Raw genomic sequence first — 10331 nt, forward strand, 5'->3', positions numbered from 1 at the left:
CATTTGGTGATGTCCACGTATACAGTCGTCTTTTCGGTTGTTCAAAAAATGTGTTCACAAGAAACAAATTATTGGCTTCACAGAATTCAATTAAGTCTTTCTCCTGCTTCATTTCTGTCACCTAAGCCCCATTTCCCCACAATTCCTAATTCTTCTCTGTTCCCTACTTTTGCATTCCAATCCCTCATGATTGTCAGCACATCTTGTTTTGGTGTGTGTTCAATTTCTTCCTGTACTTCTGTGTAAAATCTCTCCAATTCCTCTTCTTCTGTGTTTCTCGTTGGAGCATAGACTTGAATGATGGTTATGTTGATAGGTTTCCCATTTAATCTCATTGATATCACTCGCTCAGACCTTGCGTTGTAGCTCCTAATTGCTCTTGCTACATCACTTCTCACTATTAAAGCAACCCCATTTCTTCTTAATTTCTCATTTCCTGCATAAAATATTTTGTAGTTGCCTGACTGGAAATGTCCCATTCCTGTCCATTTTAGTTCGCTCACACCAAGTATTGTAATGTTCATGCGTTCCATTTCTTGCTTGACAATATCTAACTTTCCCTGGTTCATACTTCTCACATTCCATGTTCCTATTGTGTGCGTCGTACAACTCCAGACTCTCCTTTCGCATCTGTGCGCATCAGCCTCTGGGCTTCCTTTCAGCTTTGACTCAGCTGCGTCATTAGTCACAGCGCTACTCGTACTTGTCCTTTGTTCTTCCCCAGTAGCTCGGTGAGTGCCTTCTAACCTGGGGGTCTCATCTTCCAGCACTATCTCGTGTTGCATTTTGGATACTCTGTTCATAGGGTTTTTGTGGTAAGAGATATTCAGAGGTGGTTTACCATTGCCTTCCTCTGAGTTTGGATGCATCTTAGTCTGGTGTTTCAGCTTTGACCATTCCACCTTGGGTTCCCCTGCTAGGAGTCTAGCCTCTTGGTCTAGACTCCTGACGGCATTGCTCTCAGCTTCTTCAACACACTCAAACCCCCTCACCATGTTAAGGTGTGCATCTGAAGAGGAGGACACATGCACATAGACCACACATAGATACATACCTCTCTCTTTCTCTCTCTCTCTCTCTCTCTCACACACACACACACACACACACACACACACACTTTGAGAAACCCCATCTGCTGAGTGAACAAGGTGTTCCGAGTCCCTACTTCACTCACCACCTCCACCCCCAGTTTTTATAAAAGCCCATCTGTGGGGTTGTACAAGTGTCCACCACCAGCTCCACATGGCTGGTGGACAAGAAACAGATAAACTAATCAGGTGATCCCCCTCACTTATTCCTCCATACCCCCCCAACAATAAAGCCCCTCCACAGGTTGAAACAACTTGATTGGCTGATGCTCCTAGTTGATTTAAGGATCCCAAGAAAAGCCTCTGTGAGTGTTGTGGCAACTGTGGGCACCAGGTTTGCAATCTCCAGGTTAGGGATGATTTAAAAAATGGAAATGGACTGCCTTCAAGTTGATCCCGACTTATGGCGACCCTATGAATTTCATGGTAAGTGGTCTTCAGAGGGGGTTTACCATTGCCTCCCTATGAGGCTAGTCCTCCCCAGCTGGCTAGGGCCTGCTCAGCTTGCCACAGATGCACAAGCCAGCCCCTTCCTTGTCCGCAACTGCCAGCTGGGGGGCTACTGGGCTCCTTGAGACTATGCAGCTTGCCCACGGCTGCACAGGTGGCAGGGCACATAACTCCTGAGCCACTCACTGAGGGGGTGATCTTTAGCTGGCCCTTGACACCCAGGAGACACGAGCGGGGATTTGAACTCACAGACTCTAGACTCTCAGCCAGGCTCTCCTCCCCACTGTGCTATACCAGCTGTTAGGGATGATTTAAGTGGTATATAAATTCTAATTAAATAAACAGGAATATGTATTCAGCTCAGTTATACAGTCTTAGGCTTAGTTTCAATGGGAAATAAAGCCTATGGAGTAAAACCAAAGGCTTCATAGAAAATGGTGACTTTGAAGGGGGATTTGAAGGCAGAGAGATTGTTCAACCTTTATGGACACATAACCAACTTGATAGCTTGTGGACAGATTGGTGCTTTTGAATGAAACACCTCCCTTGTACATGTCCCAAAACTAAACTGTCCACCACACAAGTATAAATGCAACTTCCTCCTGCTCCTGATATTATATTAGTTACTTGCTTAGTTAGCCTTTATTTCTAGACCAGGGTTGTATCCTCCTTTCCTCCACCTAATTGACTACTGTGCCCAAGCCCACAATCTGGTCTTTCTACAGTCCACAGGAACTTATTTATTTATTTATTTATTTATTTAATTAAGCTTATATACCGCCCGACTAGCAACAGCTCTCTGGGCGGTGAACATTAAAAATACAATAAAAATAACACAAAACTGTACACAAAACTGTACAGTCTAAAATCAAAATATAATAATTTACAATTAACAGGAATTAAAATGCCTCAGAGAAGAGAAAGGTTTTAACCTGGCGCCGAAAAGATGATAGTGTCGGCGCCAGGCGCACCTCCTCGGGGAGACCATTCCATAGTTCGGGGGCCACCACTGAGAAGGCCCTAGATCTTGTCACCACTCTCCGGGCTTCCCTATGAGTCGGAACCCGGAGGAGGGCCTTCGTAGTAGACCGTAGTGTACGGGCCGGTTCATATCGGGAGAGGCGTTCCGACAGATATCGTGGTCCCGCGCCGTATAAGGCTTTATAGGTAAGTACCAACACTTTGAATCTGGCCCGGAAGCATATTGGAAGCCAGTGCAAACGGGCTAGCACAGGTGTTATATGCTCAGACCGCTTAGTTCTTGTTAGCAGTCTGGCTGCCGCATTTTGCACTAGCTGTAGCTTCCGAATCATCTTCAAAGGTAGCCCTACGTAAAGCGCATTGCAGTAGTCCAGACGCGAGGTTACCATAGCATGTACCACTGATGAGAGGTCCTCCTTACTCAGATAGGGACGTAGCTGGGCTACCAACCGAAGTTGGTAGAACGCATTCCGGGCCACCGAGGCTACATGAGCCTCAAGTGTGAGGAAAGAGTCTAAGATGACTCCCAGACTACGCACCTGTTCCTTTAGGGGGAGTGTAACCCCATCCAGGACAGGGTATATATCCACCATCCGATCAGAGAAACCATCTTAGTCTTAAAATAGGTGTGCTAGAGATCCTTGTGCTATGTGGTATTTGACATGATGTTTTGGCATTAAAATGTGCTGATTCCACATATCTAACAGTTTAGACACATAGCACCCATGGAGAGTCAATGCTTATCTCCCCACAGTGCATGGCAGGATCAGCACAAGTGGCACATGGGTTCACACAAGGGGAGGTTGTGCAACACCGCATGCCCTGTGGTGCTTCTCTCATTGGCTGTTTCCTACATGTCCAGAGTTGCGCTAAAGCTGAAGCACCAACGCTTCAGCATCCTACTGTTCCACTCCAGAGTTCTGGAATATGCCTTTGCCATCTTCAGCCCTACACAGTGGAGCCTGCCTGCCTCCTATATGTTTGCTGTTATCAGCCAGTTTTTCTGATCTGTGGGAAAAAACATGCTTCCTTTAAACCAGTGGTTCTTAACCTGGGGTGCACGCACTGCCGGGTGTGCGAGACACTTTTTCTAGGGGTGTGAGGCGTTGTTCAAGAGATTTTAAACATTCATTTCAATAGAAGCAGAAAATTAACTATACAACCAAAGATTTTGGAAAACTGTCATTTATAAATAAAAAGTGAGTGGTATTTTTTCAGGGGTGTGAGAGCATATTTTGTAAATCCAAGGGGTGCTGGCAGTGGAAAAGGTTAAGAACCACTGCTTTAAACCTACCCAAGTCCTTGTGCAATGACAACCCTTTCAGAGCACCAAACTAAATGTATGTGACATTATGATGACTTTCAAGCTAGAATATTAGCTGATTTCTCCTTGCTGAAATAATGTGTAGTTACAGTGCCTCAGTTTGTACTAGGGCTGTGCATAGACCCCCCCCCACGCACACCTGATTTATGGCTTTGATCTGTAAATACAGATATGGCTCAATCTAGTCTGGACAATTTGTACCCATTGCAACCTGAGCCAGATTCAGATATTACAAATATCCAGAAATCCCATTAACTTGCATTGCAAAACGTGAACAGTCATATCTTCCTTATTTGTTGACCTAGGGACATGAATTTGGAGGACATGGTAGCCTCTCTAGAGAGGATTAGCCCTGCCAAATCTCATCTGGAGAGCTCAAGGGGATTTCATGCTAGCCACCTTTAAGGTTTGCTATTTCCCTCTGTATGTGTGTTTCAATAAAACCACATGGGGCTGGCGGAATTTATATGGTTATTTCAGTGCCTGAGATTTATTCTTGATGGGAGTGGAAGGAGGTCCCATGAGCTTGGGGGCATGGTGACTGTACCATATCAAAACATCCTTTAAAAGAAGAACGAACACACAACTTATATTCTCTTGGATTTGTTTAAAAGGGGGGGGGAAGCATAGCCTGGGGAGGAAGTTCCATTTGTGGGGAGAGAGAATCTCTTTTCTGTCCATTCTTTGGGGTTGGGTGATGGGGAAGGGGAGACCAAGTGGCTGCCCTCCCCAACTGATCGCTTGCCTGCAAACTCTAGAGCTCCCCTTGTGGCTGCCCTCCTCCCTGGCTCCAGCAGATAGGAAAGAGTAAGCCCTACAGCCCAGAGGAGGAGAAGGTGCATGCTGGTGCTCCTGGGCTCAAGAGGACGAGCAGCGGTGGTGGTAGGGGCACAAGGTAATGACAGCTGCCAGAGCCTTTCCCTGGCGCTGTGTCTCCAGCTCCTCCTCCGGCTCTGGGAGGAGGAGGCTCGGCACCATGGCAACCCAAGCCAGAAGAGGGACAGACATTAATGACACGAAGAGCTGTCAATAAAACGCAGCATTCCCCCCCCGTTAATGTCTCAGCAGCGTGTGTGTGTGTGTGCATTGGGCATACTGCAACCAGCCAAACAAAGATGTCAACATGTGAGTGCTTGCTTTTAAAAACACCAAATAAGCTTTATTTGTTAATGGAAATGCATTCTCCCACCCATACAAGGCAGAGACTGACTCAGCCCAATCTGTTTCATCACAAATCAGCGTCGAAGAAGCCTGATTCGGTCTGTCCTTCGGGCTTCATCTGAATATGGAGCACAGCCCTAGTTGGTACTCTGGAGTTCACTGGCGATCACTCGTGGCCGAGTAAGATTGTCTTGCAGGGTAAGGTCTTTAACAGTGGGTCTGTAAGTGACTGTGGAGGCCATTCTGGATCCACACAGCCTCCCACGGTGAGGACATAGGTTTCTAGATGGAAGATGGTCACGATGAGGATTTGCTTGACGTGCCTTCCACTTAGCTCGTTTGTCCCTTTCGCCCTGTACTCGTGCTTCTTCAAAGGCCATAGCACCTTTGATAATGGTCGACCTCCAATTACAGTATGCCTGACACTTCCTAGGATTGGCAGGAGACACATGAACATGGAAGTCATGATTGTTCCTTTAGGAAAGTCAGTGTGCAACTGGGCAGGAATCCTGGATGTTTGAGACCTTTCCTAGCACAATAGAATATCATGTCATCTGGTCCTGTTCTCTAAATTGCTGACACAGATGTCTGGATGCTCTTTGTATGGAGATAGATATGTTGGTTAAAAGGTGTTGCCTGACTCAATTTCTGTTAAAGCAACAGGCAAAACATGAGACAAATTATCTGTTTGAAAAATATGGATCATTTGTTTGGACCACCCCACACTCTCTCTTTATCAGTCTTCCCCATTTATCACCCACAATGATATTTAGACACAAGTATTACAAGTACTTCCTCAACTGAGATTTCCCCTCATTTCCCACTTTTTCTCATGCATATTCATGCTATACTATGGCACTTCAAAACAGTCCACTGGATATCGCAGCTGGGCTTTTATGTGCCTGGTGTGTGGCAACTACTTCACTATTTCCATCATAAATTAGCAAATCTTCTCCCACCCCCACCCCCATTCCAATCCATGCTCCATATAAGGTTGAGTTCAGGGACAGGACTTATTATCCCAGTTTGCAGGTTGGAGCTTTTGTAACATGTCAGTTTTACAACCCATGAAACAGTTGCCATGGAGTGCAGAGAAAGAAACCTATGTGCCGCTGTCTCCAGGAGAGTATAACTGCCACTAAATGTGTCCAAACACAAAATATGAGATGAAATAGTTCTACTAAGACAAAACATATCCAGGAATCCAACAAAAACTAAACTAATTTTGGTAAGGGTAATTTGATAAATTTCACCTATTGCAAAACTCATGTTATTTATTGGGCAAAGGGTAGCCATATGTCTCCACAGTGATAAGTTATTCAGCTAGAGCACAACAAAAAGCTTTTGATATACAACTTGGTTGTCAGGTATGATGAATACTGTGATATATAAAATGGTGCCAAGTCACAAGAGGCCCCTGTATGATAGTGCAACTCTTTTGATTAAACCTAGAAATAAAGTAATATAGAACACAACAGTAAAGTACCGAGTGAGAGAGTACCCAAGCAATAACCAAGAAATGCCGAGTTCTAATAGAGAATTGCCCCAGGAAATGAATGGAGGAACGATAAGGCACTAGAGGAAACTCTACAAAGTACACTGGTGCAGTACCATATGATGAGCTGCTCAGCCAGTTCTCTGTGTTTGGTCCCATACAGGACACTTATCTCATTCACATGATGGGCTATCACATCCCATCATTTTTATGAAGTTCATTGTTAAGAACAATCTCTAATCCTGCCAAGACTCACTTGAAAACAAGCTGTTTATTTCTATTTATGAATTGGTTTGTATGAAACATCTCAAAGTGATTAACAATAACAACATCAACAATAAAAATTTCATATCTAAAAACAATTAAAACAATTTCATATATGAAACAATTTCAAATGTATACAGATACAGACTGGGATCTTTTAAAATCTCTTTAAAAGGCTTGTTGAAAAAGAAAAGTCTTCAATAGACGCCAAAAAAACAATAGCGATGGTATCTGTCTGATATCAAACAGGAGGCCTTTCCATTAGATCACTGTCATTCTGGTGTTCTTACCTCACTTTGCTTTTCATAACTTAAACCTGGCTTAGCTTAGTTGGTTTGATGGTGCTACACACTTGCAGAGTAGGAGACTGGAAGGCAAATAGCACTGAGGAGAATGCATGTACATATTATACAACCACGAGATTGACTGTATACTATAGTCACCATGAAGTTTTTTGCATTCCATAATGTTAAATTGAAAATACTCCCCATGCCATTCTGATGCTTCCCATAAGCTCACTTCAAAACAAAACCTTACAAAACTTACAGTCCTGAATTCAGAAACGCTTGCTTAACAACCCATTAAATTTCCATGGTGATACACAAAACAGTCAGAGAGAATCGAGAGTTTAAAGTGTAAAAAGAGAAAGAAACCAGACCCCTTTTGGACTTTTTTCTGACAGAGCTTTCATAATCTGTTGAAACTAATTAAAGATCAGCCATGTTCACAGAGTACCTGTAATCCTGTTACTGACCTTGCCCCATACATCTTCTGCAGTTTAAAAGTTAAAAAATGCCTGGCTGAGTTTTAATTAATTTAAGAAATTTAGCATTGAAGTCTATTATAATGTCAGGTATTCTCAGTAACAACCAACTGTCAGTGTTCTAAAAGCCAGACTCACTACTGCTGGGGTTGGCTAATGAGGGGGCCACACTCACAACAGATGTTTATTTCACTTTAGACAGTCGTGGCTTCCCCTAAAGAATCCTGGGAAGTGTAGTTTGTTAAGGGTGCAGAGAGGAGACTCTTATTCCCCTGACAGAGCTCCGGTGGCCAGAGTGGTTGAACAGTCAGCCACTTTGATTATAGCTCAGTGAGGGGTAGAGAGTGTCTCCTAGCAACTCTCAACACCCTTCGCTAACTCCACTTCCTGGGATTCTTTGGGTGAAGCCATGGCTGTGTAAAGTGAAATAAAGGTCTGGTGTTTATGTGGCCAGGGACAGCATTGGTTTAAATTTAGGTGGGAGGTTACATGTGCCTGCTGTAGAATAAAAAGGTGGGGGGAAACTGAAAAAGAATGATGCTGTTCACAATGTTTTCCTTTTGGAAAGGAAATGGGCTTCCCTTCTGCCCAGTACCCACCCACCCAATCTCCTCCCCTCCCACTCCCATTCCTGCCCTCCTGTTCCCCTCCCTGCCCCTCCCCCAGGTCAGTTTCACCTATCCTAAGCATGATTGCACAGGAGTAAATCCCACTGAACTCAAAAAGCATGGAAATGATCAAACCTCCCCTCCCCTCCTCCTCTCTCCTATCCCCTCCCTCTTGCCCCTTCCCTCCCCCTTCCTTCATCCCTCCCTTCCCCTCCCTGATCCCCTTCCAATCCCCTCCTTCCCCCTCCTCCTCCCTCCCCTCCCCTCCACCCTCCCTGTACCCCTCCGCCATTGTCAGTTTTACCTATCCTAAGGATGATTGCACAGGAGTAAATCCCATTAAACTCAATAAGTATGCAAATGATCAATCCTACCTTACCCTCCTCCCTCTCATCATCTCCCTTTAGCCCCTTCCCTCCCCTTCCTGCATCCCTTCCCCTTCCCCCCTTCTTCCTTCCTTCTACTCTCCGCTCCCCCTCTTCCTCCCCATGGTCAGTTTTATCTATCCTAGCCATGACTGCACGGGAGTAAATCTCACTGAACTCAATAAGCATGCAAATCATCAGACCTGCCTTTCCCCTCCTTCCCCTCTCCTCTCTCTTCCTCCCCTCCTACTTTTTCCTCCTCCCTTGCCCACTCCAGGCCTTCCTCACCATGGTCAGTTTTACCTATCCTAAGCATGATTGTACAGGAGTAAATCCCACTGAACTCAATAAACATGCAAATGATCAAACCTGCCGTCCTCCTCCCCCTCCTGCCTGCTCCCCTCCTCCCCTCCCTATCCCCTCTCAGTTTCACCTATCCTAAGCATGATTTCCAGGGAGTAAATCCAACTGAACTCAATGAGCATGCAAATGATCAATCCATTCTCAGTAAACTTGCAGAGGATTCCATTTCTTACCTCCCAGATTAAAAACCAGAGAAACTCACTAATAGGCAAAAAAACCTTGTAGTTTAAGAACATACCTATAGCCAACAAACTTTAAAAAGCAGAGAAATTGGGCAGCTATAGTGAATGCATCAGGGGAGCAGGAGACCTGACCTCCTCTCTGAGATGTTGTTGTTGTTATGCGCCTTCAAGTTGATCACGACTTATGGCGACTCTGTGAATCAGCGATGTCCAATAGCATCTGTCGTGAACCACCATGTTCAGATCTTGTAAGGTCAGGTCTGTGGCTTCCTTTATGGAATCAACCCATCTCTTGTTTGGTCTTCCTCTTTGTCTACTCCCTGCTGTTTTTCCAAGCATTATTGTCTTTTCTAGTGAATCATGTCTTCTCATGATGTGTCCAAAGTATGATAAACTCAGTTTCATCATTCTAGCTTCTAGTGATAGTTCTGGTTTGATTTGTTCTAACACCCAATTATTTCTCTTTTTTGCAGTCCATGGTATCCGCAAAGCTCTCATCCAACGCCTCATTTCAAATGAGTGGGTTTTTCTCTTATCCACTTTTTTCACTGTCCAACTTTCACATCCATACATAGAAATCGGGAATATCATGGTCTGAATGATCCTGACTTTAGTGTTCAGTGATACATCTTTACATTTGAGGACCTTTTCTAGTTCTCTCACAGCTGCCCTCCCCAGTCCTAACCTTCTTCTGATTTCTTGACTATTGTCTCCATTTTGGTTAATGACTGTGCCAAGATATTGATAATCAGTATAGTTCAATGTCCTCATTGTCAACTGTAAAGTTGCCTAAATCTTCTGTTGTCATTACTTTAGTCTTTTTGACGCTCAGCTGTAGTCCTGCTTTTGTGCTTTCCTCTTTAACTTTCATCAGCATTCGTTTTAAATCGTTACTGGTTTTTGCTAGTAGTATGGTATCGTTTGCATATCTTAAATTATTGAAATTTCTCCCAGTTTTCACACCTCCTTCATCTTGGTCCAATCCCACTTTCCATATATGTTCTGCGTACAGATTAAACAAATAGGGTGATAAAATACACACCTGTCTCACACTCTTTCCGATTGGAAACCAATCGGTTTCTCCATGTTCTGCCCTAACAGTAGCCTCTTGTCAAGAGTATAGGTTGTGCTTGAGGACAATCAGATGCTGTGGCACCCCCATTTCTTTTAAAGCATTCCATAGTTTGCTATTTGATCTCTGGTGCCTCTTCCCTTTCTGAATCCAGCTTGGACATCTGGCATTTCTCGCTCCATATATGGTAAGAGCCTGTGTTGAGAATCTTGAGC

The sequence above is a fragment of the Rhineura floridana genome, chromosome 2 (genome assembly GCF_030035675.1).
Source record: "Rhineura floridana isolate rRhiFlo1 chromosome 2, rRhiFlo1.hap2, whole genome shotgun sequence".
Lineage (NCBI taxonomy): Eukaryota > Metazoa > Chordata > Lepidosauria > Squamata > Rhineuridae > Rhineura > Rhineura floridana.